Below are 9474 nucleotides of genomic sequence, written 5' to 3' on the forward strand. Positions count from 1 at the left end.
TACACCGCGTTCCAAATTATTATGCAAAAAGTGTTTAGGAGTGATAAGGGAAGAATTTGTTTGTTTGTCAGTTAAACTCATTGATGGTGATGTGTGTCAGGGCTCTTTATATCACTGTAAGCAATTGCAGACACCTGTGCTAATTAGTTTGGCAGGTGTGTCCAATGAAAGGCAAGACTACTTAAGAAGGCTCTCTCACATTATTAAGCAGCCTACATTTTCTGCCAAAATGGGAAAGAAAAAGGATGTGTCGGCTGCTGAGAAGCAACAAATTGTGGAGTGTTTAGGTCAAGGCATGACTACAATCAACATTGAGCGATGATCAGGATGAAGTGTCTTGGCAATCAAGAAGTATGTAGCTGATTCACAGTACACACGTGTGCGTGCTGATAAGGGCAAATTGAGGACTCTTTCCTACAGGCAATTACGTCAGGTTGAAAGAGCAGCGGCAAAAAAGCCTTGTCATAGCAGCAGACAAGTTTTTGAAGCTGCTTGTGCCTCCAACGTCCCCCGAACAACAAGATGCAGGGTCCTTCAGAGGTTTGCAGCTGTGCATACGCCATCCTGTCGACCTCCTCTATCCACTTCACACAAGCAGAAATGGCTCCAGTGGGCCAAACATTACATGAAGACTGATTTCAAAACTGTTTTGTTCACGGATGAGTGCCGTGCAGCGCTCGATGGTCCAGATGGATGGAGTGGAGGATGGCTGGTTGATGGACACCCCACGCAAACACGGCTACAGCGCCAACAAGGAGGAGGTGGAGTAATGTTTTGGGCTGGAATCATGGGGAGAGAGATTGTCGGCCCCTTTAGGATCCCTGAAGGCGCTAAAGATGAACTCCATAATGTATGTGGATTTTCTCAAACAGCACTTCCTGCCATGGTTCAAGAAGAAGAACCGTGTATTTCACAGCAAGATCATTTTTCTGCATGATAATGCACCATCTCATGCTGCACATAAAACATCTGCATCTCTGGCTGATATGGGCATAAAAGGGGACAAACTTATGGTGTGACCCTCATGCTCCCCTGACCTCTACCCCATTCAGAACCTTTGGAGCATCATTAAAAGGAGTGTCTATGATGGCGGGAGGCAGTTCACATCTAAGCAACAGCTCTGGGAGGGTATTCTGTCCTCATGCAAAACAATTGAAGCAGAAACCATCCAAAACCTGACAAATTCAATGGACGAGAGAGTTCAGAAGCTCCTTTCGAACAAGGGGTCCTATGTGAAAATGTAACATCACCTAGAATAAAGTTTTGAGTTGAAAACTGTTTGATTTCAGTTTCTAACAACCTGCTAATGCTTATAATTTCAAAAATGACCATTTTTTTGGTCTTTATTAAAATGAAAAAGTTGATCGAAAAGTTTGGGGGATCTAAGAGTGTGGCAACCCAGTAGTCATGATTACTTCGAATTCTGACAATATGAGGGTCATGCTGCAGGTAGTGCAGCAAGAAGGCACTTATGTGTCTTGCGCATCTCGGAGCCCCAAAATTATTTTCCGGGCTAGATGCAGCTAAAAATTATTTTTAATTTTAAATCTGGTGGAGCTTATTATAGATGGCCTAATAGGATCAGTGCTGCTTACTGCTACAAAGCCCAAATTATTTTCTAGTCAAGATACAGATAAACATGATTAGTAATTTGAAAGCTTAAAACGTTTGGTAGGGTGATTTTAACCAATCATCAAGCTTTTACTCTCCCCAGGATGACACAGGGGTAGAAAAGTCGTTTCGGATCCATGATTTGTTCATCTTTATGAACGTGAGTCTGTCTACATTATCAGTGGAGAGCCGCGTGCGCTTATCTGTCAGCACACCACCAGCAGCGCTGAACACACGTTCAGACAGAACGCTGGCTGCGGGGCATGACAAGATCTCCAAGGCGTAAGTGGCTAGCTCCGGCCATTTATCCAGATTGGAAGCCCAAAAAGAGCAAGGGTCCAGTGACACAGTCGTGGCTTCAATGTTTACTTGGAGATACTCCTGTACCATCGTCTCTAGGCGTTGACTATGTGTCAGACTTCTTGTCTCCTGTGGCCTTGCAAAGGATGGGCTAAAAAAGTGGTGAAATGATTCCGCAAAATTGATGTTACCAGCAGATACTGTGGTTCTGTTACGGTTTGAGTGCTGAACACTTGACGGTCCCACGGTTGGCAAGTTGGAACTGTGAGATTCACTACGCGCACCACTGGTATATTGTGGAAAAGCACATGTAAGATTCTGCAACAGTCTCTGCTGATACTCCTGCATGCGTGCATCCCTTTCTATGGCAGGAATAATTTCTGAAAATTTACTTTTGTACCGGGGATCTAACAGTGTGGCAACCCAGTAGTCAGGATTATTTCTAATTCTCACAATTCGAGGGTCATGTTGCAGGTAGTGCAGCAAGAAGGCACTCATGTGTGTTGCGCATCCAGGAGCACCAAGTCCCTGTTGTGTTGGTGGCGAGGTAACAATCATGCTTCCTTCCTCTGTCCTCTCCCCCCAACCTCGCACAACAGAAATGTGATCAAGGTCTCCCTCATCTGATGAGTCTTCCATCAGTTCGTCCTCCACTTCTTCCTGGGCTCCTGCACCTTCCTCACTAGTTTGGCTGCTAACATGCGCCCTGGTAAAACCATCTCCCCCACCCTCATATGCCTGCCGCCTTGGTGCTGCCGACCTTCTGGACCTTGCAGATGTTAGCCCTTCCGCATACAACTCCTCCTCCTCTACTTCCTCCACCTCCTCTTGTGCCACCACCTGACTCCGAATTCTGTTTAACATGTGCTCCAGCATGTAAATCACCGGAATAGTCATGCTGATAATGGCATCGTCAGCACTAAACATCTTCGTCGCCATTTCAAAACTGTGCAGAAGGGTGCATAGGTCCCTGATCTGAGAACACTCCTCCAGCGTGATTTGCCCCACCTCTCATTGGCCCAGGCTATACGTCAGAATGTATTGCACCAGGGCTTGTCGGTGCTGCCACAGTCGCTGCAACATGTGCAGAGTTGAATTCCACCGGGTAGGCACATCGCATTTTTGACAGTGAAGTGGCAGGCCCAACGACTTCTGTAGAGATGTAAGTCGCTGAGCTGCGGGATGCGAACGGCGGAAGTGAGCACACAGCGACCGTGCCCTCTGCAGAAGGCCATCTAGTCTGGGATAGTGGGCTAAAAATTGCTGGACAACCAGGTTCAACACGTGAGCCATACAAGGCACGTGTGTGACATTGCCCCGGCGAAGGGCCGCACCCAGGTTTGCAGCATTGTCGCACACGGCCTTCCCTGGTTTCAGGTCCAGTGGAGACAACCATTCATGAAATTGGTTCTCCAGAGCTGACCACAACTCCTCAGCTGTGTGACTCACATTTCCCAGACATTTCAATGTAAAAACCGCCTGATGACGTTGAGCCCTACTGCCAGCATAGTAAGGAGGTGTGCAGGATCCCTTCTGCGCAGTTAGAAAGCTTGTGGCATGACCAGACAGGCTTTGGGTGCAGGTGGAAGACCGAGAGGAGGTTGAGGAGGCAGAAGCAGTGGAGGAACTTTGACATAAAGAGGATTGACGCACAACTCGTGGGGACGGCAAGACTTGGACAGCAGCCCCTTGTCCTGCTGTCACCATAGTTACCCAGTGCCCAGTCAGCGACATGTAACGCCCCTGTCCATGCCTACTCGTCCAAGTGTCTGTGGTGAAATGCACCCTGTCACACACAGAGTTTCTCAAAGAAGCGGTGATGTTGTGTGCGACATGCTGGTGGAGCGCAGGCACACCTTTCTTTGAGAAGTAGTGCCGACTGGGCATCTGGTACTGGGGCACTGCGACGGACATAAGGTCTCGAAAATCCTCTGTGTCCACCAGGCGGAAAGGCAGCATTTCTGTAGCCAAGAGCTTGCAGATGGTGAAATTCAACCTCTTAGCTTTCTCATGGCTAGGAGGAAATCGTCTTTTACTTGTCCACATCTGAGGGACCGAGGGCTGGCTATTGTGCTTAGACAGGGTTGATAAGGGTGTCCCCGGCAAACTGCCGGTCTGTGAGGAAGATGCAGGCGGACATGTTAGGTTGCTTTGATCCAAAGGTGGTGCTATCGATGTCGGACAGCGCTCAACACCAGCTGGTGTTACCACCTCCAAAGAAAATGATGACCTGCCAATCACGCTGGCTGTTGCGGGTAAAGAGGTGGCAGGTCTGCGCCCCAAAACAGGTGTGACTGCTGTCCCCCCAGTCACAGAGGATGAAGAGGCCGCGGATGCACAAGATATGGCAGACGGTGGTTGGCCCGGCCGGCTAGGCCGCATTGTAGCACACTGAGCTTCCCACTGCAACTTATGCTTCATGTCCATGTGCCGGTTCATGCATGAAGTACTCAAACTATGTATTTTTTGGCCTCTACTTAGCTTTTGCTGACAAATGTTACAGATAACACGAGTTGGGTCATCTTTATCGATCTGAAAAAATGCCCAGGCTATGCAAGGCTTAGCACCCATGCGACCTGAAGAGCCACCACGACTTGTGGTGAGAGGCAGAGTTGTGTTTGAGGATGCAGTTGTTGACGTGCTTCCAGTACTACGTCTCTGTCCAGGAAGGCGCAACCTGACCTCGTCGTCACTAGCATCTTCCTCCACCTCCTCTGCTGACCTCATCTCTTGGCTGACTGTGGGTTGACAGTAAGTGGGATCTCCGACCTCATCATCATCACCCTGTGCGTTATCACACCCGTCGTCCTCAGAGCCAACCTGATCCTGCCCTGACAAAAAACTAAAGTTGTCGCTCCAATCAGGTATTTGAGTCTTATCATCGTCTTCCTCATTGTCTCCACCAACAGGAGTTACAGTTTGGGAATGAGGGTCTACATTATGGTCAGAACCTTCTGCGTCTGGCCCTGGATCCGACTCATAAAGATTCTGGGCATCAGTGCAGATCATTTCCTCGTCTGGATTCACAGAAGCGCTGGAGTCGACCTCTGATTCCCAGGCTATAGTATGAGTAAACAGCTCTGCAGACTCAACCATCTGTTCTACCTCATACTCAGACGGGCAGCTGGAGATTTGGGAGCTGTGAGGAAGCAAGTGCGATTTGGGTGACACCTTTGAGGACTGGAGTATTTGTGATGTTGAAGTTGATGTGGAGGAGAGCCCACTTAAAGGAGCACTTGATATCCGTTGAAGCACCTGCTGTTTTTGTGCCTCATCTGGAATTTGTAGCGATTGGCGTGGCCCTAAGAAAGGGATCTTATCACATTGTCCGCTAAAAGAAGTAGACATTTTAGTTTGGCTGGAAGATGGTCTTTCTTCTGCAGATGTTACTGTTGCTTTAACACCTACCCCATGGACACAACCTTTTTTCCCCTTCCCAACACGCCTATTCCCCTTTCCACCAGCAGCAGGCCTTTTTCCACTCATTTTGGTGGTTAACTAATTCACAACTCTGGAGTTGTTTGCACAAAAAAACAATGGATGGTAACCGAGCAGAGCTGAGTGGCCAAACTGTGGTATTAGGCCAAAACTATTGGCTGGGTTAGATGCAGAAAAAAATTATTTTGAATTTGCAACCTGATGGAGGTCAGTATAGATGGACTAATAGAGAAAGTCCGACACACTACTAGAAGGCCAAATATTTTTTCAGAGGTAGATGCAGAAAAAAATATATTCAGTTTGCAACCTGATGGAGGTCAGTATAGATGGATTAATAGAACAAGACCCACACACAGCTAGAAGCCCAATATTTTTTCAGAGGTAGATGCAGAAAAAACTATATTCAGTTTGCAACCTGATGGAGGTCAGTATAGATGGACTAATAGAACAAGTCCCACACACTGCTAGAAGCCCAAATATTTTTTCAGAGGTACTGTAGATGCAGATAAAAATTAGTTTTAATTTGCAACCTGATGGAGGTCAGTATAGATGGACTAATAGAGAAAGTCCGACACACTACTAGAAGGCCAAATATTTTTTCAGAGGTAGATGCAGAAAAAAATATATTCAGTTTGCAACCTGATGGAGGTCAGTATAGATGGATTAATAGAACAAGACCCACACACAGCTAGAAGCCAGATATTTTTTCAGAGGTAGATGCAGAAAATAATATATTCAGTTTGCAACCTGATGGAGGTCAGTATAGATGGACTAATAGAACAAGTCCCACACACTGCTAGAAGCCCAAATATTTTTTCAGAGGTACTGTAGATGCAGATAAAAATTAGTTTTAATTTGCAACCTGATGGAGGTCAGTATAGATGGACTAATAGAGAAAGTCCGACACACTACTAGAAGGCCAAATATTTTTTCAGAGGTAGATGCAGAAAAAAATATATTCAGTTTGCAACCTGATGGAGGTCAGTATAGATGGACTAATACAACAAGTCCCGCACACAGCTAGAAGCCCAAATATTTTTTCAGAGGTACTGTAGATGCAGATAAAAATTAGTTTTAATTTGCAACCTGATGGAGGTCAGTATAGATGGACTAATAGAGAAAGTCCGACACACTACTAGAAGGCCAAATATTTTTTCAGAGCTAGATGCAGAAAAAAATTATATTCAGTTTGCAACCTGATGGAGGTCAGTATAGATGGATTAATAGAACAAGACCCACACACAGCTAGAAGCCCAATATTTTTTCAGAGGTAGATGCAGAAAAAAATATATTCAGTTTGCAACCTGATGGAGGTCAGTATAGATGGACTAATAGAACTAGTCCCACACACTGCTAGAAGCCCAAATATTTTTTCAGAGGTACTGTAGATGCAGATAAAAATTAGTTTTAATTTGCAACCTGATGGAGGTCAGTATAGATGGACTAATAGAGAAAGTCCGACACACTACTAGAAGGCCAAATATTTTTTCAGAGCTAGATGCAGAAAAAAATTATATTCAGTTTGCAACCTGATGGAGGTCAGTATAGATGGACTAATAGAGAAAGTCCGACACACTACTAGAAGGCCAAATATTTTTTCAGAGGTAGATGCAGAAAAAAATATATTCAGTTTGCAACCTGATGGAGGTCAGTATAGATGGATTAATAGAACAAGACCCACACACAGCTAGAAGCCCAATATTTTTTCAGAGGTAGATGCAGAAAAAACTATATTCAGTTTGCAACCTGATGGAGGTCAGTATAGATCGACTAATAGAACAAGTCCCACACACTGCTAGAAGCCCAAATATTTTTTCAGAGGTACTGTATATGCAGATAAAAATTAGTTTTAATTTGCAACCTGATGGAGGTCAGTATAGATGGACTAATAGAATGATGCTATGCCCAAAAGATTTTACTTCACTAGGTGCAGTAAAAAAATTGGTATTCTATACACAGGTGATATATCTTGCAACACAGATAGGCTACTCCACTGACTAACACACTCTGCAATAGGCCAAAAAGGCTTAGCTTTGCTAGATTCAGCCAAATGCTGTGAAAAAAACTTGCACAGCACTGGCACAGACCTGCCTGGCAAAAACTGATAGGAACTCATGTAACCTAGTCCTGAAAAGGACTGCAATTACAATTAGTCTTTACTCCCACAACCGATCTATTTAAGAGCACAGACCTCCCTGATAAAAGTCGTAGGAAATGCTGTAACCTAGTCCTTAAAAGGACTGCAATCACAACTATTCCCTACTCCCAAGCTATCTGTATATTTGTGCGAAAATTGGCTTGAAATTAACAAGGTATAGCGCACACAGCAACAGCGGTGCCGTCTAACATGCAGCTGCAGCAGTGAGAAAATGGTGGCGACGGGGAAAATGGCTTGGTCTTATAGGGCAAGGACATGTGACATACACTGCCAATGACACATGCCCTTGCTTGTGTGAAAAAAAGCACTTCGCTCCGTGTGTGCGCTGCTGATAGGCTGACAGATTGCACCTCCCCACTGTAAATGCGGGAAAGAGAAAAAAAAATGGAGATCTTCATTGTTCCTGCAGAGATCCATCCCCTGCCCCTCCCCCCACCCCGCTGTACACTCAAACTGCGTATTAACATTAATTTTCATCATTACTGAGAAAAAATCCAGTTATGATTTTGGTGCACGAACAGTTATCGAACATAACCTCGAACAGCCGAATTTTTCTCAAATTGTTCGTGTTCGCCGAACGGCTCGAACACCGCCCAAAACAGCTCGAATTTGAGATTGGCGAACAGTTCGAGTAGAACAACGCTCATCTCTAATAAGCACTACTAACTGCAGCCTCCTACTGCACCATCCTGCTGCCATCCAGACCATCTTCTAGGTACTCCAACCTTACAATACCGACTAATGACCAACGTGCCAGCTCTATTTAACCTTTTTACTGATCTCATTTAGTCCGCCAGACGCTGACCACCTCTAGCTCAGTCAGAGCCTCCTGATGCTGCTGTAGCCCCGTACCTCACCTATCTCAGGCTAACAGTCTCAGAAATTACTACCTACTTGAGACATCACTCAGACCAGTCGCTCAATCCTATACCAGCAACCGGGCAGGTAATTATAACCGTATACCTCCAGATAAAGCATCCACTGTGTTAAACTTGGCTACTTCGCCAAGACTGACACCACTATACACTTATTGATCGCTTACTTATTTTTAGAACCAGAGCCTCCTGCTATATGGTAGTCTACTAAACTTTGACCTGCCTGGCCCATCCAGAGCCTCCTGGTGCAGTCTTAACCAGCTATTGAACCCATCTAAGGGGACAATATTCACAAGTCTAATTTTACTTTTCCTGAATTCTCTCTGGGAGATTCTTTGGACACCCCCCACCGTTTCTCCATCATTACAGGTACCCACTCTATTTTTTCCCAAGCAATAGCTTACTATCGCTATACATATTCTTAATATTTTCCTTTCAGTACGATCTAGAACCATTTCCATTCTACTGGCGTCATCACCCTAGGATGATCGTCCCATCTGTAACTATACTTCGAATCCTACCCCTCACTCCTCCTTTACAGGTACACCCACTAGACCAACCAAATAATCGGGCATCACCCATTATTCCTCTATTTTTACATCTCCTTTATTGTCCCTCCTAGATCCACTTCCATCAACAACCCCACTGGATACCTTGCGTACCCTCTACTACCTGCTGAATGCCACATCTATAGCAGGTATTTTTACAGTTTTTCATCCTATAACTATAATTTTATAATTTCATCACCATTTACCTAGTGGGACCCCACCCACTATAATAATACTCCTTCTCCCCTTCTCTTGCTATAGGCATTACGAGAGTCCCTACCTATAAACAGGCCCAGCCGATCCTATCTACCCGTCACATCTGAGAAGGAAGATCTCTTATCTATTTTTAATTTGCATTTATTACTTTATTGATGTTCCATCTCCTCATATAATTAGCTTGGTGCACTCTAAATCTATTGGTCCATTAATCTGAGTGATACCTATCACCTTTTTATATCCTTGTCCTCACCCTCATACATTTTATATCTTATATTTTATTTGCTTTTTATATCTTCTCAATAAATATTTTTAAATTATCTACCTC

At 44.8% G+C, this 9474-nt stretch overlaps 1 long non-coding RNA gene across 1 annotated transcript; it reads left to right on the forward strand.

Annotated features, from left to right (window-relative positions):
* The first annotated feature begins 8875 nt into the window (after nt 1–8875).
* Nucleotides 8876–9259, forward strand: LOC141252990 (uncharacterized). Its single transcript, XR_012314181.1, has 3 exons — nt 8876–8923; nt 9005–9079; nt 9192–9259. It is a non-coding gene; the product is annotated as an uncharacterized lncRNA (long non-coding RNA).
* Nucleotides 9260–9474: the final 215 nt, after the last annotated feature.

This window comes from Phyllobates terribilis, unplaced genomic scaffold, assembly GCF_046119375.1.
Source record: "Phyllobates terribilis strain yellow unplaced genomic scaffold, ASM4611937v1 Scaffold_2__4_contigs__length_985480577, whole genome shotgun sequence".
In the NCBI taxonomy this organism is placed as follows: Eukaryota; Metazoa; Chordata; class Amphibia; order Anura; family Dendrobatidae; genus Phyllobates; species Phyllobates terribilis.